Genomic DNA, 25049 nt, shown 5'->3' with positions numbered 1-25049 from the left:
GAAAGCCCACTAATTCACTTTTTATTTTTTAAAAGGAATCATAGATGACATAAAGAAATGGAAAAACATCCCATGCTCATGGGTGGGTAGAATCAATATTGTGAAAATGACCATACTGCCAAAAGCAATCTACAAATTCAATGCAATTCCCATCAAAATACCACCATCATTCTTCACCATTTATTTTCGATTCAAGGGGTACTTGTGCAGCTTTGTTACATGAGTATATTACATTATGCTGAGGTTTGGGGTATGTTTAATCCCATCACCCAGGTAGTGAGCATAGTACCCAAGAGTTAGTTTTTCAACCCTTCCCCACATTTCTTCCTCCCCCCTCTAGTAGTCCCCAGTGTCTGTTGTTCCCATCTTTATGTCCATGAGTACTCAATGTTTAGCTCCCACTTATGTGTGAGAACACACACTCTTTGGTTTTCTGTTCTTGCATTAATTCACTTAGGACAATGGCCTCCAGAAGTATCCATGTTGCTGCAAATGAAATGATTTTATTCATTTTTATGGCTGTGTAGTATTCCATGGTGTATATACACCACATTTTCTATATCCAATCCACCATTGATGGACAACTAGGTTGATTCCATGTCTTTGCTATTGTGAATAGTGCTGCAATGAACATGTGAGTGCACGTGTCTTTTTGGTAGAATGATGTGTTTTCTTTTGGATATATACCCAGTAATGGGATTGCTGGGTCAAATGGTAGTTCCGTTTTAAGTTCTTTGAGAAATCTCCAAACTGCTTTCAACAGTGGCTGAACTAATTTACATTCCCACAAACAGTTTGTAAGCTAGAACCTGCCTTTTAAGGTCAAGCTATACTTCTTTCAAGCTACACAACTTCAGGGATGTCTTTTAAGTTCTCTGAGCAAATAAAACATTACTTTTAATCTATCTGATTAATGAAGTTTTTTATTTTACTTTTATTTTATTTTATTTTATTTTATTTTATTGAGAAGGCGTCTCGCTTTGTCCCTCAGGCACAGTGGCTTGATCTCACTGGAAATTCCACCTTCCTCGTTTAAGCAATTCTCATGCCTCAGCCTCCCGAGTAGCTAGGATCACAGGGGCCTGTCGCTACGCCCAGCTAAGTTTTGTATTTTTTAGTAGAGATGGGATTTCACCATGTTGGCCAGGCTGGTCTTGAACTCCTGACCTCATGTGATCCACCCGCCCCAGCCTCCCAAAGTGCTGGGATTACAGGTGTGAGCCACTGTGCCTGGCCTTGAAGTTTTTAAAAATGTGGTAATACCCAGTGCATAACAGGGTGAAGAAATAGGCACCTGAATATGCTCTTGGTGGCATTTTATTATATTTTTAATAGGCAATTGAATCATATTTATTAGGGTGGATTGGAAAAACAGCCAAATTCTTTTGATCTTTTTTCTTCAATGTTATAATTAACCACATCATTTAATTTTTTTAAGGTAGAGCTTTTTATATTTATTTATTTATTATTTTTTATTTCAATAGGTTTTTGGAGAACAGGTGGTGTTAGTGGTTATTTCTGAGATTATTCTTTTTTTTAAATCCTGAATTATTTGAGTATAAATTATTTTTTTATTATTTTATTTTATTTTATTTTATACTTTTAGGGTACATGTGCACAACGTGCAGGTTTGTTACATATATATACATGTGCCATGTTTGTGTGCTACACCTATTAACTCATCACTTAACATTAGGTGTATCTCCTAATGCTATCCCTCCCCCTTACCTAGACCCCACAAGAGGCCCCAGTGTGTGATGTTGCCCTTCCTGTGTCCATGTGTACTCATTGTTCAATTACCACCTATGAGTGAGAACATTTGGTGTTTGGTTTTTTCTTCTTGTGATAGATTGCTGAGAATGATGGTTTCCAGCTTCATCCCTGTCCCTACAAAGGACATGAACTCATCATTTTTTATGGCTGCATAGTATTCCACGATGTATATGTGCCACATTTTCTTAATCCAGTCTATCATTGTTGGACATTTGGGTTGGTCCCAAGTCTTTGCCATTGTGAATAGTGCCACAATAAACATACGTGTGCATGGGTCTTTATAACAGCATGATTTATAGTCCTTTGGGTATGTACCCAGTAATGGGATGGCTGGATCAAATGGTATTTCTAGTTCAAGATCCCTGAGGAATCGCCACACTGACTTCCACAAGGGTTGAACTAGTTTACAGTCCCACCAACAGTGTAAAAGTGTTCCTATTTCTCCACATCTTCTCCAGCACCTGTTGTTTCCTGACTTTTTAATGATTGCCATTCTAACTGGTGTGAGATGGTATCTCATTGTGGTTTTGATTTGCATTTCTCTGATGGCCAGTGATGGTGAGCATTTTTTCATGTGTTTTTTGGCTGCATAAATGTCTTCTTTTGAGAAGTGTCTGTTCATGTCCTTCACCCACTTTTTGATGGGGTTGTTTGTTTTTTTCTTGTAAATTTGTTGGAGTTCATTGTAGATTCTGGATATTAGCCCTTTGCCAGATGAGTAGGTTGCAAAAATTTTCTCCCATTCTGTAGGTTGCCTGTTCACTCTGCTGGTAGCTTCTTTTGCTGTGCAGAAACTCTTTAGTTTAATTAGATCCCATTTGTCAATTTTGGCTTTTGTTGCCATTGCTTTTGGTGTTTTAGACATGACATCCTTGCCCATGCCTATGTCCTGAATGGTATTGCCTAGGTTTTCTTCTAGGGTTTTTATGGTTTTAGGTCTAACATTTAAATCTTTAATCCATCTTGAATTAATTTTAGTATAAGTTGTAAGGAAGGGATCCAGTTTCAGCTTTCTACATATGGCTAGCCAGTTTTACCAGCACTATTTATTAAGTAGGGAATCCTTTCCCCATTGCTTGTTTTTCTCAGGTTTGTCAAAGATCAGATAGCTGTAGATGTGTGGTATTATTTCTGAGGGCTCTGTTCTGTTCCATTGATCTATATCTCTGTTTTGGTACCAGTACCATGCTGTTTTGGTTACTGTAGCCTTGTAGTATAGTTTGAAGTCAGGTAGTGTGATGCCTCCAGCTTTCTCCTTTTGGCTTAGGATTCACTTGGCAATGTGGGCTGTTTTTTGGTTCCATATGAACTTTAAAGTAGCTTTTTCCAATTCTGTGAAGAAAGTCATTGGTAGCTTGATGGGGATGGCATTGAATCTATAAATTACCTTGGGCAGTATGGCCATTTTCATGATATTGATTCTCCCTACCCATGAGCATGGAATGTTCTTCCATTTGTTTGTATCCTCCTTTATTTCATTGAGCAGCGATTTGTAGTTCTCCTTGAATAGGTCCTTCACATCCCATGTAAGTTGGATTCCTAGGTATTTTATTCTCTTTGAAGCAATTGTGAATGGGAGTTCACTCATGATTTGGCTCTCTGTTTGTCTGTTATTGGTGCATAAAAATGCTTGTGATTTTTGTACCTTGATTTTGTATTCTGAGACTTTGCTGAAGTTGCTTATCAGCTTAAGGAGAATTTGGGCTGAGATGATGGGGTTTTCTAGATATACAATCATGTCATCTGCAAACAGGGACAGTTTGACTTCCTCTTTTCCTAATTGAATACCCTTTATTTCTTTCTTCTGCCTGATTGCCCTGGCCAGAACTTCCAACACTATGTTGAATAGGAGTGGTGAGAGACGGCATCCGTGTCTTGTGCTGGTTTTCAAAGGGAATGCTTCCAGTTTTTGCCCATTCAGTATGATATTGGCTGTGGGGTTGTCATAAATAGCTCTTATTAATTTGAGATATGTCCCATGAATACCTAATTTATTGAGAGATTTTAGCATGAAGGGTTGTTGAATTTTGACAAAGGCCTTTTCTGCATCTATTGAGATAATCATGTGGTTTTTGTCTTTGGTTCTGTTTATATGCTGGATTACATTTATTGATTTGCATATGCTGAATCAGACTTGCATCCCAGGGATGAAGCCCACTTGATCATGATGGATAAGCTTTTTGATGTGCTGCTGGATTCGGTTTACCAGTATTTTATTGAGGATTTTTGCATCGATGTTCATCAGGGATATTGGTCTAAAATTCTCTTTTTTTGTTGTGTCTCTTCCAGGCTTTGGTATCAGGATGATGTTGGCCTCATAAAATGAGTTAGGGAGGATTCCCTCTTTTTCTATTAATTGCAGTAGTTTCAGAAGGAATGGTACCAGCTCTCCTTGTACCTCTGGTAGAATTCTGTTGTGAATCCATCTGGTCCTGCACTTTTTTTGGTTGGTAAGCTATTAATTATTGCCTCAATTTCAGAGCCTGTTATTAGTCTATTCAGATTAAACCTCTTCCTGGTTTCGTCTTGGGAGAGTGTATGTGTCGAGGAATTTATCCATTTCTTCTAGATTTTCTGGTTTATTTGTGTAGAGGTGTTTACAGTATTCGCTGATGGCAGTTTGTATTTCTGTGGGATCGGTGGTGATATCCCCTCTATCATTTTTTATTGCATCTATTTGATTCTTTTCTCTTTTCTTCTTTATTAGTCTTGCTAGCAGTCTATCAATTCTGTCGATGTTTTCAAAAAACCAGCTCCTGGTTTCATTGATTTTTTGAAGGGTTTTTTGTGTCTCTATTTCCTTCAGTTCTGCTCTGATCTTAGTCATTTCTTGCCTTCCACTAGCTTTTGAATGTGTTTCCTCTTGCTTCTCTATTCTCTAGTTCTTTTATATGTGACGTTAGGGTGTCAATTTTAGATCCTTCCTGCTTTCTCTTGTGGGCATTTAGTGCTATAAGTTTCCCTCTACACAGTGTTTCGAATGTGTCCCAGAGATTCTGGTATGTTGTGTGTTTGTTCTCATTGGTTTCAAAGAACATCTTTATTTCTGCCTTTATTTCGTTATGTACCCAGTAGTCATTCAGGAGCAGGTTGTTCAGTTTCCATGTAGTTGAGCGGTTTTGAGTGAGTTTCTTAATCCTGAGTTCTAATTTGATTGCACTGTGGGAGAGGGAGAGCATCAGGAAGAATAATGGGTGGTAAGCTTAATACCTGGGGTGGGATGATTTGTGCAGCAAATCACCATGGCACATGTTTATCTATGTAACAAACCTGCACATCCTGCGCATATACCCCTGAACTTAAAATACATGTTGAAGAAAAAAAAGAAAATGTGGGCCAGGCATGGTGGTTCATGCCTGTAATCCTAGCACATTGGGAGGCCAAAGCGGGTGGATCACCTGAGGTCAGGGGTTCGAGACCAGCCTGGGCAACATGACAAAACCCCCTCTGTAGTAATAATACAAAAATTAGCCAGGCATGATAACATATGCCTGTAGTCCCAGCTACTCAGGAGGAGGAGGCAGGGCAATCTCTTGACCCAGGAGGTGGAGGTTACAGTGAACCAAGATCACACCACTCAACTTTAGCCTGGGTGACAGAGTGAGACTCCATCTCAAAAGAATTAAAAAAAAATTGATATGTATACAAATGGAATACTACTCTGACATAAATGAGAATGAAATAATGTCTTTTGCAGCATCTTGGATGCAGCTGGAGGCCATTATTCTAAGAGAAGTAACTCAGGAATGAAAAGCCAAATACTGTATGTTCTCACTTATAAGTGGGAGCTAAGCTATGCATACACAAAGGCATATGGAGTGATATAATGGACTTTGGAGACTCAGAAGCATGAGGGTAAGAGGGGGCTAACAGATAAAAAACTATATGTTGGGTTCAATTTACACTACTCAGGTGACCAGTGTGCTAAAATCTCAGATTTCATCACCATACAATTCATTCATGTAACCAAAAGCCACTTGTACCCCAAAAGCTATTGAAATAAAAAATACATATTTTTTAGGCTGGGTGCGTTAGCTCACGCCTGTAATCCCAGCACTTTGGGAGGCCGAGGAAGGTGGATCATGAGGTCAGGAGTTCAAGACCAGCCTGGCCAAGATGGTGAAACCCTGTCTCTACTAAAAATACAAAAATTAGCCGGGCATGGTTGCAGGCACCTGTAATCCCAGCTACTCTCTGATAGGTCCTAGTGTGTGTTCTTCCCCACCATGTGTCCGTAACACATTTTCTTTTCTTTCTCTTTCTTTCTTTTCTTTTCTTTTCTTTTCTTTTCTTTTCTTTCTTTCTTTCTTCCTTTCTTTCTTTCTTTCTTTCTTTCTTTCTTTCTTTCTTTCTTTCTTTCTTTCTTTCTTTCCTTCTTTCCCTCCTTTCTTTCTTTCCTTTCTTTTTCTTTCTTTCTTTCCTTCCTTCCTTCCTCTCTCTCTTTTTCTTTCTTTCTTTATTTCTTTCCCTCCTTCCCTCCCTCCCTTCCTTCCTTTCTCCCTTCCTTCCTTCCTTCTTTCCTTCCTTCCTTCCTTCCTTCCTTCCTTCCTCTTTCTCTCTTTCTTTCTTTCCTTTTCTTCTTTTTTTGGAGTATCATTCTGTCGCCCAGGCTGGAGTGCAGTGGTGTGAATCTCGGTTCACTGCAACCTCCACCTCTTGGGTTCAAGCAATTCTCCTGCCTCAGCCTCCTGAGTAGCTGGGATTACAGGCATGTGCCACCACGTCCAGCTAATTTTTATATTTTTAGTAGAGATGGGGTTTCACCATGTTGGCCAGGCTGGGCTTAAAATCCTGACCTCAGGCGATCCACCCACCTCAGCCTCACAAAGTGCTGAGATTACAGGCATGAGCCACAGTGCCCGGTCCCACATCTTCTTTATCCACACATTTGTTGATGGCCACTTAGGTTCTTTCTATATCTTTGCAATTGTTAATTGTGCTGTGATAAACATACACGTGCAGGTGTCTTTTTGATATGACTTATTTTCCTTTAAAGGGGTAGATACCCTGTAGTGGGATTGCTGGATTGAATCATAGATCTACGTTTAATTATTTAAGACATTTCCATAGTATTTTCCATAGAGATTATAATAATTTGCATTTCTACCAGCAGTGTATAAACTTTGCCTTTTCACCACATCCATGCCAACATCTTTTTTTTTTTTTTTTTTTTTTTTTGAGACAGAGTCTTGCTCTGTTACCCAGTCTGGAGTGCAGTGGTGCGGTCTTGGCTCGCTTCAAGCTCTGCCTCCTGGGTTCACGCCATTCTCCTGCCTCAGCCTTCTGAATAGCAGGGACTACAGGTGCCCACCACCACACCCGGCTAATTTTTTTTGTATTTTTAGTAGAGACGGGGTTTCACTGTGTTAGCCAGGATGGTCTCGATCTCCTGACCTCGTGATCCACCTGCCTTGGCCTCCCAAAGTGCTGGAATTACAGGCGTGAGCCACCATGCCCGGCCCTTTTAACTTTTCAATAATGGTTATTCTGGCTGGGATAAGGTGGCGTCTCATTGTGTGGTATCTCATTGCGGTTTTAATTTGCATTTCCCTCATGATTAGTGATGTTGAGCATTTTTCATATGTTTTTCGGCCATTTGTACATTTTCTTTTGAGAAATGTCTATTCATGTAATTTGTCCGCTTTTTGATGGAATTATTATTATTATTTTTTCTTGCTGATTTGTGTGATTTCCTTGTAGTTCTGGATATTAGTCCTTCATCAGATGCATAGTTTGCAAATATTTTCTCCTATTCTGTGGGTTGTTTGTTTACTCTGATGATTCTTTCTTTTGCTGTGAAGAAGCTTTTTAGTTTAATTAGGTTTCATTTATTCATTTTTGTTATAGTTGGATTTGCTTTTGGGGTCTTAGTCATAACTTCTTTGCTTACACCAACATTCAGAAGAATTTTTCCTAGGTTTTCTTCTAGAATTTTTATAGTTTCAGATCTTAGATTTAAGTCTTGGATTTATCTTGGGTTGATTTTTGTAGATGTTGAGAGATAGAGATCCAGTTTCATTCTTCTACATGTCTCTATCCAGTTTTGCCAGCATTATTTATAAAACGGGATGTCCTTGAATTATTAAATTAAAAAAATCACAAAGACAAACAACAGACTTGATCAAACAGAAAAATAATGTCAAATTTAAAAGACAGGTCATTTGACATTATCTAGTCAGAAAAAAAGGAAAAAGAAAAGAAAAAGAGTGAAGACAGTCTACAGAATTTATGAATCACCATCAAGTGGGTTAATATACATATAATAGAAGTGCAAGAAGGAGAAGAGGGAGATTAGATTGGGAAGAGGGCTTATTTGAAGAAATGATTGCTGAAACAGCCCAAATCTGAAGAACCAAATAGACATCTAAATTAAGAAGCTCAAAGGACTCCAACAAAATTTATCCTAAGGAAGTCCATACTGAAAAGCATTATAATCAAATTGTCAAAAGTGAGAGGCAGAAGACAGAGTAAAATGGCTGAATAGAACCCCCAGTAATTGTCCCCACACCACAGGAACACGAAACTGAACAACTATCGACACAAGAAAGCACTTTCATAAGAACCTCCAATCAGGTGAATGGTCACAGTACCTGGTTTTAACATTATATGAAGGAAAGGGGCACTAAAGAGGATAAGAAAGAAAATCTTGAATTGCTGACACCATCCCTTCTGTATTCCTCTGCAGTGCCTGTGAGGCACAGAGAATGAAACTGTGTGTTTGAGGGAGGGTGAATACAGTGATGATGCGACTGTACATTGGAACTCAGTGCTACCCTGTCACAGCAGAAAGCGACACAGGACAGAATTTATCCAGTGCCCGTGAAGGGAGCATTTAAACTAGCTCTAGCCTGAAAGGAATCATTTATCCCATCCAGCCATTGGAACCTGAGTTCTGGCTAGCCACACCACCAAGCATTAAAGCGCTCTGGGATCCTAAATAAATTTGAAAGGCAATTCAGGGCACGAGGACTGGAATTGCTGGAGAAATCCTGGTGCTGTGCTGGGCTTAGATCCAGTGGATTTTGAATGCACGTGACCCAGTAAGACATCAGCAGGAACAGCCAAGATAGTGCTTGTGTCACCTCTCTCCTAACCCCAGGCAGTTCAGCTTGCAGCTCTGGAAGAAACTCCTTTCACTTGAGGAAAGAGAGAAAAAGGTAAAGATGACTTTGTCTTGCAACTTGAATGTCAGCTCAGCCACAGTAAAATAAAGCACCAAGCAGTGTCCTCAGGCCCCCATTCCAGGCCCCAGTTCCCACATGACATTGCTAGACACAACCTGGGCAGAAGGGAACCTGCTGCCTTGAAGGAAAGAACCCAGTCCTGGCAGGATTCATCACCTGCAGACTAAAGAGCCTTTGGGCCTTGAATAAACATCAGCAGTAGCCAGGAAGTACTCACCATGGGCCTTGGGTGAAACCTGGTACTGGGATGGCTTCAGGTGTGACCCAGCACATTCTTAGCTGTGGTAGCAATAGAAAAACACTCTTTATGCTCTAGGAAAGAAGAGGAAAGAGTAAAAAGCACTTTACCTTGCAACTTGGGTATGAGCTTAGCAACAATAAAATAAAGCAACAAGTAGATTTCTAAAATTCCTGACTCCTAGCCCCAGCTCCCAGACAGCATTTCTAGACCCATTCTGGGCCATTAACAGAATATGCCATCCTCAAGGGAAAGACATAAGCTTGGCTGGATTCACCAACTGCTGACTAAAGAGCTCTTGTGCCTTGAATCAAAATCAGTGGTACCCAGGCAATAGTTGCCACAGACCATGGGTGAGACCCACTACTTTGCTGACTTCAGGTCTGACCCAGTACAGTCCCAGTGGTGGTGGCCTTAGAGGTGTTTGTGTAAATCCACTTCTAACTCCAGGGAGCTCATTATGGAAAGAGAGACTCCATTTGTTTGGGGGAAAATAAAGGAAGTGAACAAGAGACTCTGCCTGGTAATCCAGGGATTTCTCTTGAATCGTACCCAAGACAACCAAGGCTACAGTGACCAAAGACTTAGATCACAACACTCAATTCCCTTTGAATACCTGAAAGCCTTCTCAAGAAGGATGAGTATAAACAAAGCAAAGCTGAAGATTACAATAAATGCCTAACTCTTCAATGCCAGACATCAAAGAACATCCTCAAGCATCAAGACAATCCAGGAAACATGACTTCACCAAATGAGCTAAATAAGGCACCAGCAACCAATTTCAGAGAGATACAGATATGTGGTCTTTCAAAGAGAGAATTCAAAATAGTTATTTTGAGGAAGCTCAGTGAAATTAAAAATAACACAGAGAAGGAATTCGGAATCCTATCAGATAAATTTAACAAAGAAATAGAAATAATTTTTAAAAACTAAGCAGAAATTTTGGAGCTGAAAAATTCAATTGGCATACTGAAGAATACATCAGTTTCTCAATAGCAGAACTGATAAAGTGGGAAAAAGAATTAGTGAGCTCGAAGACAAGCTATTTGAGTATACACAGTCAGGGGAGATAAAATAAAAATACTAATAAAAACAACAAAGTATGGCAACAAGATATAGAAGATAGCCTCAAAAGGGCAAATCTAAGTTATTGGCCTTAAAGAGGAGATAGGGAGAGAGATCAGCATAGAAAGTTTATTCAGTCTGTAGGAAGTTCCAAACTTTTCCACGTTTTCCTGTCTTCTTCTGAGCCCTTCAAACTGTTCCAATCTCTGCCTGTTACCTAGTTCTAAAGTCGCTTTCACGTTTTCAGGTGTCTTTTCAGCAACACCCCACTCTACTGGTAGCAATTTACTGTATTAGTCCATTTTCATGCTGCTGATAAAGATATACCTGAGACTGGGCAATTTACAAAAGAAAGAGGTTTAATGGACTTACAGTTCCACATGGCTGGGGAGGTCCCACAATCATGGTGGAAAGTGAAAGCCATGTCTCACATGTTGGCAGACAAGAGAAGAGAGAATTTGTGCAGGGAAATGTCTGTTTTTAAAACCATCAGGTCTCGTGAGACTTATTCACTACAATGAGAACAGCATGGGGCAGACCTGCCCCCATGATTCGATAACCTCCCACCAGGTTCATTTCACAACATGTGGAGAATTCAAGATGAGATTTGGGTGAGGACACAGCCAAACCTATCAGCTTGCTTCTTTGTTTTTAAATTTAGTGTGAAATTTTTATTAGTTTAAAGTAATGGGTTATAAGATGTAATTTGCAAGCCTCATGGCAGTCTCAAATAAAGAAACCAACAACAAATACACAAAAAGAGAAAGCAAAAATTAAAATGTAACACAAGAGAAAATCTTTCTCACAAAAAGGTAGATAAGAAAGAAGGAAGAAAGAGAAGACCACTAAATGAGCAGAAAACAGATAACAAAATGACAGCAGTAAATTCTCAATTATCAATAATAACATTGAACATAAATAGAGTAAACTCTTCAATCAACATACATAGAGTGGCTCAATGGATTAAAAAACAAGTCCCAACTATCTTCTGCCTACAAGAAACACATTTTACCTGTAAGAACACACATAGATTAAAAATAAAATGATGGAAATAAATATCTTGGTGTTGGAAGCAAGTCCCCCAAAGTCTGGCCATAAACTGGCCCCAAAACTCGCCACAAATACAATCTCTACAGCAAAGTAATATGTCCATAATGGCCATAACACCCAAGCTGGAAGGTTGTGGGTTTACAGGAATGAGGGCAAGGAACACCTGGCCCGCCAAGGGTGGAAAAGAGCTTAAAGACATTCTTAAACCACAAACAAAAGCCTGAGCGATCTGTGTCTTAAGGGCATGTTCCTGCTGCAATTAATTTGGCCCATCCTTTCATTTCCCTTAAGGGATACTTTTAGTTAATTTAATATCATCTATAGAAACAATGCTAATGACTGGTTTGCTGTTAATAAATATGTGGGTAAATCTCTGTTTGGGGCTATCAGCTCTGAAGGCTGTGAGACCCCCGATTTCACACTTCACACCTCTATATTTCTGTGTGTGTGTCTTTAATTCCTCTAGCGCCTCTGGGTTAGGGTCTCCCCGACCGAGCTGGTCTCGGCAAGTGGTGTCCATTCGTGGGGGCTCGAATCTAGGTTGAAGGGTCACCAGAGTGATGGTTGGAATGGAAAACTAGCTAGAGGACACCTGAGTACTCTTAAAGTAATCCCCATGGTGAGTAAGAAGGGGAGCTCGGAAGTGTCAGGGTAACAATGGGACAGGTATGGGGTCTGGCTCGTTTCACCTTGGAACTTTTTCACACTGATAATGAGGAGGAACAATTATAGCAAAGTGACAGAAGAGGTTACAGAGCATGTTTATTTGCCAGCTAAAGCTAAAGTGGCAAAGGAAGGAGAGGTTCATCCCTACCCTTCTGCACCCCCCTCCTTATTATTTTGAGGAAAATGACCCCCCAGATCTTTCTTTTCCAGGGGACACTGGGTGAAAAGTAGTTGCCCCAGTGACTGTTCAAGCAGTACCTTGAGCGACAGCTCTTAGTTCTATTCAGGCAGGAATTCAGCAAGCTAGATGAGAGGGTGATTTAGAGGCTTGGCACTTCCCTGTTAGAATACATCCCCCAGATCAAGAGGGAAATATTACAGCTACATTTGAGCCTTTTCCTTTTAAATTACTCAAAGAATTAAAACAAGCAATAAACGAGTATGGACCAGGTTCTCCTTTTGTAATGGGACTGTTAAAGAATGTTACTGTTTCCAGTTGGATGATTCCTACTGACTGGGACACTCTTACTCGAGCTTGTCTAACTCCTGCTCAGTTCTTACAATTTAAAACTTGGTGGGCAGATGAAGCTTCCATTCAGGCTGCTCGCAATGCCCAGGCCCAACCTCAAATTAATATAACTGCAGACCGACTTCTGGGGGTTGGCATCTGGGCTGGTTTAGATGCATAACTGGTCATGCAGGATGATGCCATAGAACAGCTTAGAGGAGTGTGCATTAGAGCTTGGGAAACAATAACTTCAGGTGGAGAACAATACCCTTCCTTTAGTGCTATAAAACAGGGACCCAGAGAACCATATGTTGATTTTATAGCTCGGTTATAGGAGTCTCTTAAAAAGGTGATTTCAGATTCAGCTGCTCAGCATATAATGTTGCAGTTATTAGCTTTCGACAATGCTAATCCCGATTGCCAGGCTGCTCTGTGACCTATCAGAGGGAAAGCACATTGAGTTGATTATATCAAGGCCTGTGATGGTACCGGAGGTAATCTGCATAATGTTACCTTGTTGGCACAGGCAATGGCAGGACTGAGAGTGGATAAAGGAAATACTCCATATCCTGGAGCTTGTTTTAACTGTGGGAAGCATGGTCATACTAAAAAAGAATGTAGAAAAAATCAGTGAGTCAGGCCACCAGATAGGCGAAAAAAGAAAATTGATGAGCCTGAAATATGTCCAAAATGTAAAAAAGGAAAACACTGGGCTAGTCAGTGTCACTCTAAGTTTGATAAACAAGGGGACCCGATTTTGGGAAATGCCATGAGGGCCCCATTCTAAACCAGGGCATTTCTGGCTCAGGCCATTCCCTCACCCCTGTACAATGTCTGTCCCCCGCCACAGCTGGTAGTGCCACAGTAGATTTATGCTGCACAAAAGCTGTGAGCCTTCTGCCTGGGGAACCCCAGCAAAAGGTCCCAACTGGAGTCTGTGGACCCTTACCAGCAGGGACAATGGGATTACTTTTAGGAAGGTCTAGTTCAAGTTTAAAAGGCATACAAATACATACAGGAGTCATTGATTCAGATTACAATGGGGAAATTCAAATTGTTATATCTACTTCTGTTCCCTGGAAAGCAGAGCCAGGAGAGCGCATAGCACAACTCCTGATTGTGCCATATGTGGGAATGGGAAAAAGTGAAATTAAATGAACAGGAGGATTTGGAAGCACAAATAAACAAGGCGAAACAGCTTATTGGGTAAATCAAATTACTGATAAACATCCTACCTGTGAAATAACTATTCAGGGAAAGAAATTTAAAGGTTTGGTAGATACAGGAGCGGACATTTCAATCATTTCTCTACAGCACTGGCCGTCTATGTGGCCAATTCAACTCGCTCAATTTAACATAGTCAGAATTGGTAAAGCCACTGAAGTATATCAAAGTAGTTATATTTTGCATTGTGAGGGGCCTGATGGACAACCTGGGACTATTCAACCAATTACAACTTCTGTACCTATAAATTTATGGGAAAGAGATTTATTACAGCAATGGGAGGCACAAGTTCTAATTCCAGAACTATTATATAGCCCACAAAGTCAACACACAATGCATGAAATTGGGGTATGTCCCTGGCATGGAACTAGAAAAAAATTTGCAAGTTTGAAAGAACCGCTTCAAGCAGAAAAAAAAGTTCCCACCAAAGATTAGGAAAAAAATTTTGATGGCAGCCATTGTTAAGCCTCCAGAACCTATACCTTTAAAATGGTTAACAGATAAGCCAATTTGGATAGAACAACGGCAGCAAAGTAAAGAAAAACCGGAGGCTTTAGAGAAATTAGTTGCTGAACAATTAGAAAATGGGCACATAGCTCCAACATTTTCTCCTTGGAATTCTCCAGTTTTCATAATTAAGAAAAAATCAGGTAAATGGAGACTGTTAACTGACTTAAGAGCCATCAATTCAGTTACACAACCTATGGGAGCATCACAGCCAGGATTGCCTTCTCCAGCTATAATTCCAAAAAATTGGCCTTTAATAGTCATAGGTTTAAAAAACTGTTTCTTTACTATCCTTTTAGCTGAGCAAGACTGTAAACGGTTTGCATTTACAATTCCTGCAGTAAACAACCTGCAGCCTGCTAAGCGTTTTCATTATTTTACAGATGGGTCTAGTAATGGTAAAGCTTCTTATTCTGGATCAAAAAGTAAAGTTTTCCAGATGTCCTGTACTTCAGCTCAAAGAGCAGAGCTTGTAGCTGTAATTGAGGTATTGACTGCTTTTGATATGCCTGTTAACATGATTTCTGATTCTTCATACGTGGTTCATTCCACACAGTTAATTGAAAATGCTCAGTTACGATTTCATATAGATGAACAACTGATGACAAAAACAAAAAAGGAGGAAAAATAGAGATTACAGGACAGCCCATACACAGTTGAATCTAGCATTATTTGGTGAAAAGATCCAATAACAAAAAGTTGGGAAATAGGTAAAATAATAACTTGGGGTAGAGGTTATGCTTGTATTTCTCCAGGCCAAAATCAACAGCCAATTTGGATACCATCAAGACACCTGGAACCTTATCATGAGCCAGATGCCAAGGAAGAGACTCCAGGAGGATCTCAAGTATCCCCCAGTTGCAGCCATGTTGAGACTGATGCTGAGGAGGACCCCAACTGTCATGAGCAACACCTGTCGAACACAGCCACCCACCTAAGGACAGATCAAGAAGCTGTCGCAGATGGCAGAAGAAAACCTGAGGAAAGCGGGACAACCAGTCACAATGAATAATTTAATGGTAGCTATGATAGCGGTTATCACCACTGCCATGAGCATTCCTTCAATAAGGGCTGGTAATAATGCCTGGATGCAACCATTCTATGACACAGTAACACATGCTTTCTGATCTCAGTATTTACCATAATAAATCTGCTCCTATAATTGAGGCATACTGCCCTCAAAAACCTATTTGGAAACAGGATTGGACCCAGTCAGAAAAAATGAATGTACTTGTTTAGGAAGATTGCTTTGTAGAACAGGCAGAGGTGCTGCACAATGATTCCTATGGAATCATTATTAATTGGTCCCCTAAGGGGATGTTTAGATCAAATTGCACCTCTCAGTCTGCTTGCCACTGCCACACTATGTTCAGATGATCTGAAGAAAATGGTAAGATGGTAGGTATAATAAGAAGTATGGCAAAAGTTCTTATTATCTAGAACCATGGTGGTACAGTGGCACCTCAACCTCAAATGATATAGCTGGCTCTAGGAGCTTAACATAAGGATTTAAAATTAAAAGAACAAATATTTAAAGCATCCCAGGCACACCTGACCTTAATGCCAGGAACTGGAGTGCTTAAAGGAGCTGCAGACAAATTAGCCACTAGTAACCCATTAAAATGGATAAAAACACTTGGAAGCTCTGTGATTTCAATGACTGTGCTTTTAATCTCTGTTGTTTGTCTTTGTATAGTCTGCAGATATGGATCCTGACTCCTGTGAAAAGTAGCTCACCATGACAAAGCTGCCCTTGCTTTTATCTCTTTGCAAATCAAAGAAGGGAGACATGTTGGGAGCAAGCCCCCAAAAGTCTGGCCATAAACTGGCCCCAAAACTGGCCATAAATACAATATCTGCAGCAATGTAACATGTCCATAATGGCCATAATGCCCAAGCTGGAAGGTTGTGGATTTATAGGGATGAGGGCAAGGAACACGTGGCCCGCCCAGGGCGGAAAACTGCTTAAAGGCATTCTTAAGCCACAAACAAAAGCCTGAGCGATCTGTGTCTTAAGGGCATGTTCCTGCTGCAATTAATTTGGCCCATCCTTTCATTTCCCTTAAGGGATACTTTTAGTTAATTCAGTATCTATGGAAACAATGCTAATGACTGGTTTGCTGTTAATAAATATGTGGGTAAATCTCTGTTTGGGGCTTTCAGCTGTGAAGGCTATGAGACCCCTGATTTCCCACTTCACACCTCTATATTTCTGTGTGTATGTCTTTAATTCCTCTAGTGCCTCTGGGTTAGGGTCTCCTCGGCTGAGCTGGTCTTGGCATTAGGAAAAAAGTTAAAGAAATGAAAGACCTCTATAATGAAAACTATAAAACATTGATGCAAGAAATTGAAGAGGACATAAAAAAGGAAAGATATTCCATATCATGGATTGGAAGAATATTGTGAAAATGTCCATACTACACCAAGTAAGCTACAGATTCAGTGCAATCCGTATCGAAGTATCAATGACATTCTTCACAGAAATAGAAAAAAATACTTTAAAAATATATATGGAGACACAAAGGACCGAGAACAGCCAAAGCTATCCTGAGCATACTGAATGAAACTGGAAGAATCACACTGCCTGACTTCAAAATATACTACAGAGCTATATTTAAAAAAACAGCATAATACTGCCACAAAATCAGACACATAGACCAATGACACAGAATAGAGAAACCAGAAATAAAACTAGACATTTGACAAAGGTGTCAAGAACGTATAATGGGGAAAGGACAATCTCTTCAATAAGAGGTACTGCGAAAACTGGATATCCATATGCAGAAGAATGAAACTAGACTCTTATTTCTTGCTGCATACAAAAAGGCAGATTAAAGACTTAAATATAAGACCTCAAACTATGAAACTATTAAAAGGGAACATTAAGGAAACTCTCCAAGACATTGGTCTGGGCAAAGATTTCTTGAGTAATACCCCATAAGCACAGGCAATAAAAGCAAAAATGGATGAATGGGGTTATTTCAAGTTAAAAAGCTTCTGCACAGAAAAAAAAAGAAAGAATCAACGAAGTGAAGAGACAACCCATAGAATGAGAGAAAATATTTTAAAACTTCATCTGACAGGGGATTAATAACCAGAATATATAAGGAGCTCAAACAATTCAATAGGAAAATAATCTAAAAATATAATTAAAAATTAGGCAAAAGATTTGAATAGACATTTCTTAAAAGAAGACATACAAATACCAAACAGACATATGAAAATGTGCTTGACATTATTGAAGATCAGAGAAATGTAAATTAAAACTACAATGCGATATCATCTCACCCTAGTCAGAATGACTTCACCTAAGCCAGGCATGGAAAGACAAATATTGCATACTTGCAGTTATTTGTGGGAGTTAAAACTTAAAACAGTTACATTCATGGAGATGGAGAGTAGAATTATTATTATCAGGGGTTGGGAAGGGTATAGAGTTGGGGAGCAGGGATGGTTAATGGGTACAAAAATATCATTAGAATGAGCTGGATGTGGTAGCTCACACCTGTAATCCCAGCACTTTGGGAGGCCGAGGCGGGTGAATCACTAGAGGTCAGGCTTTCAAGACCAGCCTGGGCCACATGGTGAAACCCTGTCTCTACTAAAAATACAAAAATTAGCTAGGCGTGGTGGTGCACACCTGTAGTCCCAGCTATTTGGGAGGCTGAGGCAGGAGAATTGCTTGAACCCAGAAGGTGGAGGCTGCAGTGAGCCAAGATTCCACCACTGCACTCCAGCCAGGGTGATGGAGCAAGACTCCATCTCAAATAATAATAATAATAATAATAATAATTAAAAATAAATAAAATGAATAAGATCTAGTTTTTGATAGTACAACAGGATGACTAAAGTCAATAACCATTTGTTGTACATTTTAAAATAACTGAAAGAGTATAATTGGAATGTTTGTAACACAAAGAAATGATAAATGCTTGATATGACGAATACTCCATTTACTCTGATGTGATTATTACACATTGTATTCCTGTATGAAAATATCTTAGGTACCCCATAAATATATACACCTACTATGTACCCACACAGTTTAAAAATTAAAAGTTTTTTAAAAAGCGAAGGGCCAAGAATCTTGAAAGCAGCAGGAGAAAAAGTGGCTTATCACGTATATGAGCTCCCATTTGATGGTTAATTTCAGGTGTCAATTTGACAGTGTAAAAGCATACTAAGATAGCTGGTAAAGAATTATTTCTGGTTATAGCTGTAAGGGTGTTTCCAAAAAAGGTTGGCATTTAAATTGATGGACTGAGGAAGGAAGATCCACCTCACCCAATGTGTTTGGACACCATGCAATTGGTAAAAAGTCCGGATAGAACAGAAAACAAAGGAAAGTTGAATTTATTCTTTGATCTGGAGGTGGGACATTCATCTTCTACCTTTGGAGAATCATGTTGAGTTGTGGTTCCCAGTGTTGGAGAAGGGGCCTAGTGGGAGGTTATTGAATCATGGGGGCAGACATCCCCCTTGCTGTTCTTGTGACAGAATTCTCACAAGATCTGGTTGTTTGAAAACTGTGTGGTACTTCCCTCTTTACTCTCTCTTCCTCCTGCTACAGCCATGTAAGACGTGCTAGCTTCCCCTTGGCTTCTGCCATGATTGTAAGTTTCCTGAGGCCTCCCCAGACATGCTTCCCATACAGCCTGTTTATCCATGAGTCAATTTAACCTGTTTCTTTGTAAATTACCCAGTCTCAGGTAGCCATCTGTAGCAATGTGAGAACGGACTAACACAAGGTTCTCTTGCTTTTGGCCTCTGGGACCTGCATGAGCAGCTCCCCATATTCTCAGATGTTTAGCCTTTGATGGAAGAGTTACACCATTGGTTCTTCTGATTCTGACTTTCAGATTTGAATTGGGCTAACCTACTGTCTTCTCTGGTTCTCTAGCTCACATACAGTATACTGTGGAACTTCTCAGCCTCCCTAATAGTATGAGCCCATTTTCATAATAAATCCCCTCTCATCTATCTGACTATCTATCTATCTATCTATCTATCTATCTATCTATCCTATTGGTTCTGTTTCTCTAGAGAACATTGACTAATACAGAGTTTGGCACCAGGAGTGGTTCTATAGAAACAAAATTTTAAGAATGAGTTTCATAAATTGGTTTTGGAAGATTTTTAGAACTGGCTCTCTAATGTCATTAAACTTAAAAATGCTAAGGACTCTATTTCCAATAGTACAGAAAGCACTGATTGTCCATTGTATGAACTGTATATAAAGATACACAAAATATTTGCCTTTGATATTCCTAATCAATCACTTATAAGAGGCAAGAAACTCAGTGACTCTGTATATGATACTTTCAAGTATTTGTGGAAAACTAAGAGATATAATGATGGTTGTTTGCTCTGAATGTTGCTGGATGAAGTGATAAAATAAAAGGATTAGCTCAGGGATTTAAATTCCTAGCTCAAGCACTGTATAAATAATCTAAGAGCTTCTAGGTGTGCCCTGAAGGAGAATCTTATCTCCTATAGCCACAGTGCTAAAACTGTTAAAAATCAAACACAGTTCCTTATCATGCAAATGGTTGAATTACAATGAAAGATGAACCCCCAACCTTGTAGGTTGTCTACTGTTAAAGTGAGGGCTTTGATTGGCAAATAATAGGATTCTGTAAGTTGGGAAGGAGATGTGTGAGAAGATAAAGCTGGGGACACAGCTTCTACATTCTGATAAGCCCTTTTTTTTCTTTTTGCCAGAGAAAGTGGCCTCTCCACTCCTAGTAGCAGCAGCCTCCACATTCCTAGTGATATTGGCCTTACCACCTCTGCCTAAGGGATCTAACTGCACTGCCTGAAAAGACAGTAATGGCCTCCAGGGAGGCAGTTATCAAGCCAGACAATGATTCTCCTCAGGACTCACCCACTACCCTTCTTTTCTTCTAGACTCATAACTAGACTCAAGTTCTAGCAGGCCCCTATAGATGAGGTACAAAGTGTGACACATGAGTAGGTTCAGCACACTGCAAAGAACTACTTGAGTCTTCTAATTTATACAAGTGAAAATCTGGGTAAAATGTAATAACATGGAAATTAAGGGTATGGGATAATGATGGAAGGAACATAAAGTTAGATCAGACCAAATTTATTGTAATAAGCCCACTTAGCAGTGATTTTGCATTTAATACTGCAGCTCAGGGAGTTAGAAAGGGCTCTAACAATTTGTTTATTTGTTTAACTGAATGTGCATTAAAAAGTGGTCCACTATGAACCAGTTGGAGATGCCCAATCTCCCTTGTTTTAACATAGAGGAAGGGATTCAAAGGCTTAGGAAGATTGGAATGCTACAGTGGATTTGTCACTTAAAACCTAATCATCTATACTGGGAGGGTCCGGAAAACATATATTTTACCAATACTATGAGAAACATATTTGTGAGGGGAACCCCAGCACCTTGATGAGCTCTGTGGTTTCTTTTCTCTGCAGGCCAGACCTTACAGTGTGAACTTCAGTCACTCAAATGAAAAACTTAAATGTAATGGGAGTAATAGGATCCCAAGGAGGCAGGAGCCAAGTAACAGCACTCAACTGCCAAAGACAAGATTGGCATACTTACTATAATGGACATCAGAGTCAGAGAAACAATCAGGATAGTGTGACTTACATGGACCTATGGCATCGATCATGATATTACTGGAAGTGAAATATAAAAAGCCTACTAAAGTCTTACTTGACCAATATGAGGAGAAAACTTCCATGTCAAGTAAAGAAAAGTCTCACTCAAAGCATAAAATCAGAGAATCATGACCCTTCAAACAATTCTAAGAATTCAGATAGCTTACAGAAACAGAAACTCTTGAATGAAGGATAGGCCAGCTCCTCATGATGAAGAGCATAAGATACATTACTAAAAATGTATACCTTTAGTCTTTCTCCCAGCCTTCTCCAATTGGTCTTATGGCCATTTACCAGGGAAACTGTACATTGGGTAAAAGAAAATAATCAGACCTTCTAGCGACTACTAGACATTAAATCTGAAGTGATCCTAATTCTAGGAGACTAAAATTGTGGTTTATAAGAGTAGGAGATTTAGAGGTCAAGAAATCAATCGAGTTTTAGCTCAGATTCATCTCACAATGGGCCCAGTGGATCTTTGAACTCATCCTGTGGTTAGTTCCCCAGTTCCAGAATGCATAACTGGAATAGACATACTTAGCATCTAGCAGAATCCCCACATTAGTTCTCTAACCTGTGAAGTGAAGGCTATTATGGTGTGAAAGGCCAAATGGAAGCCATTAGAGCTGCCTCTACCCATGATAATAGTAAACCAAAAGCACTATTGGATTTCAGGAGGTATTGCAGAGATTAGTGCTATCATCAAAGACTTGAAAGATGCAGGGGTGGTGATTCTCATCTCATGACTATTCCACTGGCCTATTTGCCCAGTGAAGAAGACAGACAAATCCAGGAGAATGACAGAAGATTATTATAAACTTAAACAAGTGGTAACTCAAATTCAAGCTGCTGTACCAGATGTGGTTTTATTGCTACAGCAAATGAACACATATCCTGGTACCTGTTATGCAGCTAATAACTTGGCAAATGCCTTTTATTCCATATCTCTCCATAATACCCGCAAGAAGCAGTTTGCTTTCAGCTGGCAATCCCAGTAATACAACTCTACTGTTCTACTTCAGGGGTATATCAACTCTCCAATCCTATGTCCTAATTTAGTTTGCAGGGATCTTGATTTCTTTCTTCTTCCACAAGATACCACACTGATCTACTATATTGATGACCTTATACTGATTGGACATAGGAGCAAAAAGTGGCAATGACTCTAGACTTACTGGTAAGACATTTGCATGCAGAGGGTGGTAAATGAATTTGTCCTTCTACCCAAGTCAAATTTCTTGGGGTCCAGTGGTGTGAGGCATGTCAAGATATTCCTTCTAAGGTAAAGGATACATTGTTGCATCTGGCCCATTCTACAACTGATAAAGAAGCATAATGTCTAGTGGGCTTATTTGGATTTTAGAAGTTACAAATTCCAAATTTGGTTGTCTTATTCTGGTTCATTTACGGGGTGACCCAAAAACCTGCTAGTTCTGAGTGGGGCCCAGAACAGGAGAAGGTTCTCCAATATCATCAGGTTGCCCTCCAAGTTGCTCTTCCACATAAGCCATAATATATAGCAGATGCAAAGGTGCTTGAGGTGTCAGTAGCAGATAGAGATGCTATTTGGAGTATGTGGCAGGCTGTTATACATGATTTGCTGTGCAGGCCTTTAGAATTTTGGAGTAAGTCACTGCCATAATCCACAAATAACTACTCTCTTTTGGGAGATCACTCTTGGCCTGCTACTGGGACTGAGAAGAGACTAAATGCTCAACCATAAGTCACCAAGTTACCATGCGACCTGGGCTGCCTATCATGAATGGAGTATTATCTTACCCACCAAGCCATAGAGTTGAACATATACAGCAGTACTCCATCATAAAATGGAAGTGACATATATGTGACCAGCTGCAAACAGGTTCTAAAGGCATAAGTAAGTTATATAAAAAAGTGGCCCTAATACCCATGGTGTCTACTCCTGCTGTGCTGTCTTCTCTCTCTTAGCTTATACCTGTGTCCTCATGGGGAGTACCCTAGGTTCAGTTGACAAAAGAAGAGAAGACTCAGGCCTGGATTACAGATGGTTCTTCATGATACACATGCACCACTCAAAAGTGAACAGCTGCAGCATAACAGCCCGTTTCTGGAACATTCCTGGAAGACAGTGGTAAAAAACAAATCTTCCCAGTGGGCAGAAACTTAGACACAGCATTGTACTTGGTTGTTAATTTTGCTTGAAAGGAGAAATGGCCAGACGTGTGATTACATAACAATTCATGGGCTATAGTCAATGGTTTGGTGAGATAATCAGGGACTTGTAAGACATATGATTGAGAAATTGGTGACAAAGAAATGTGGGGAATAATTACATAGATAAGTCTCTCGGAATGGGCAAAGAATGTGAAGATGTGGCCCATGTGAATGCTCACCAAAGTGTGATCTCACTAGAGGATAATTTCAATAATCAAGTAGATAGAATGACTCATTTTGTAAATATCCATCAGCATCTTTCACCAGCCACCCCTATAATTGCCCATTGGGCTCATAAACAAAGTTGGTGTTGGTGAAAAGGATGAAGATTATGTATCAGGTGAGCAACATGAACTGCAACTCACCAAGCCCAACTTGGCTAAGGCCACCACTGAGTCCCCAATCTGCCAGCAACAAAAACAAATACAAACCTCTGATATGACAACATTCCCAGAGTAATCAGGCATCTACTTGGTGGCAAGTTGATTACACTTGACTGCTTCTATCATGGAAGGAGCAGTATTTCATCCTTACTGGAATAGACACTTACTCTGGTTGTGGATTTGCTTTCCATATAGTCAATGTTTCTGCCAGAACTACCATCCATGGACTTACAGAATGCCTTAATCAACATCATGGTATTCCACACAGCATTGCTTCTGACCAAAGAACCCACTTCACAACAAAAGAAGTATGGTAATAAGCTCATGCTTAGATATTTCTTTTCACTGTGCATGTCTTACCATGTTCCCTACCATCTTGAAGTAGCTGGCTTGATAAAACAGAGGAATGGGGGGAGTTGGCGAAAGTGGCCAATTAGAAGCAGCTGCAGTCCATGGCACTCATGGAGAGGAACAAAATGGGTGAGTGAATACAGCACCGTCAACTGAAATATCCTGATTCTTGCATTGGGACTGATTAGGCAAACAACTCGATCCTTGGAGAATGAAGAAAAGCAGGATGGGGTGACAGCCCACCTGGGAATAACATGGAGCCAAGTGAACCCCCATCCTCAGCCAAAAGAAATGGTGAGTGCAATAGCAAAGACTTGGAACCAACCCAAATGTCCATCAATGATAGACTGGATTAAGAAAATGTGGCACATATACACCATGGAATACTATGCAGCCATAAAAAAGGATGAGTTCATGTCCTTTGTAGGGACATGGATGAAGCTGGAGACCATCATTCTCAGCAAACTATTGCAGGGACATAAAACCAAACACCATATGTTCTCACTCACAGGTGGGAATTGAACAATGAGAACACCTGGACACAGGAACGGGAACATCACACACCGAGGCCTGTTGTGGGGTGGGGGGAGGGGGATGAGATAGCATTAGGAGATATAACTAATGTAAATGACGAGTTAATGGGTACAGCACACCAACATGACACATGTATACATATGTAACAAGCCTGCACATTGTGCACATGTACCCTAGAACTTAAAGTATTAAAAAAAAAAAAGAAGAAGTGGTGAGTGATTGTGCAACTCTGCCAGGAAACCATGCTTCTCCCATGGATCTTTGCAACCTGTGGATCACGAGATCCCCTTGTGAGCCCACACTATGAGGGCCTTGGCTCCAACACACAGATCTGTGTGGAATCTTGGCAGAGCAGCTGCTCAGGCACACACAGAGACCCATGAGCTTTACATAATCTGGCCCCAAGATTTCCAACAAATGTGTGTGCAACACAGGCAAGGTGGGAGGTTTGTACATACCCCTAGGAAGGGGGCTGAATCCAGGGAGCCAAGCAGCATCATTCTGCAGGCCCCCTTTCCATGGCACCTCACAAGATAAGAACCCCTGGCTTGGAATTTCAGCCAGCCAATGGCAACTGGGTGGAGTCTGCCTGAGATTAGAGGGAGCTCCTGGTGGGAGAGGTGGCCACCATCTCTGTGGTCTAGTTGACTCAGCCATTCAAGACTGCTGGCTTTGGAGAGTCCAAGTAGTCTGAATGAGAAAGGGATCCCTCTAATGCAGCAGAGCTGCTTTACGAG

The 25049-nt window shown here is 40.2% G+C and overlaps 1 protein-coding gene across 7 annotated transcripts in view; it reads right to left on the bottom strand.

The window, feature by feature from the left end:
• ZC3H12B (zinc finger CCCH-type containing 12B) overlaps positions 1 to 25049 on the bottom strand; it is a 459035-nt gene that overhangs the window by 46107 nt on the left and 387879 nt on the right. For 5 of the 7 annotated variants that reach the window (XM_054544659.2, XM_054544660.2, XM_063721177.1 and 2 more), the window contains one exon: positions 9175 to 9269. The exons of the other annotated variants lie outside the window; for them this stretch is intronic. The gene's annotated coding sequence lies outside the window, so the exon portion shown is untranslated. The remainder of the gene's footprint in view (positions 1 to 9174; positions 9270 to 25049) is intronic. 7 annotated transcript variants of the gene reach the window in all.

The sequence above is a fragment of the Pongo abelii genome, chromosome X (genome assembly GCF_028885655.2).
Source record: "Pongo abelii isolate AG06213 chromosome X, NHGRI_mPonAbe1-v2.0_pri, whole genome shotgun sequence".
NCBI lineage: Eukaryota > Metazoa > Chordata > Mammalia > Primates > Hominidae > Pongo > Pongo abelii.
This window is presented reverse-complemented; position numbering and strand designations above follow the sequence as displayed.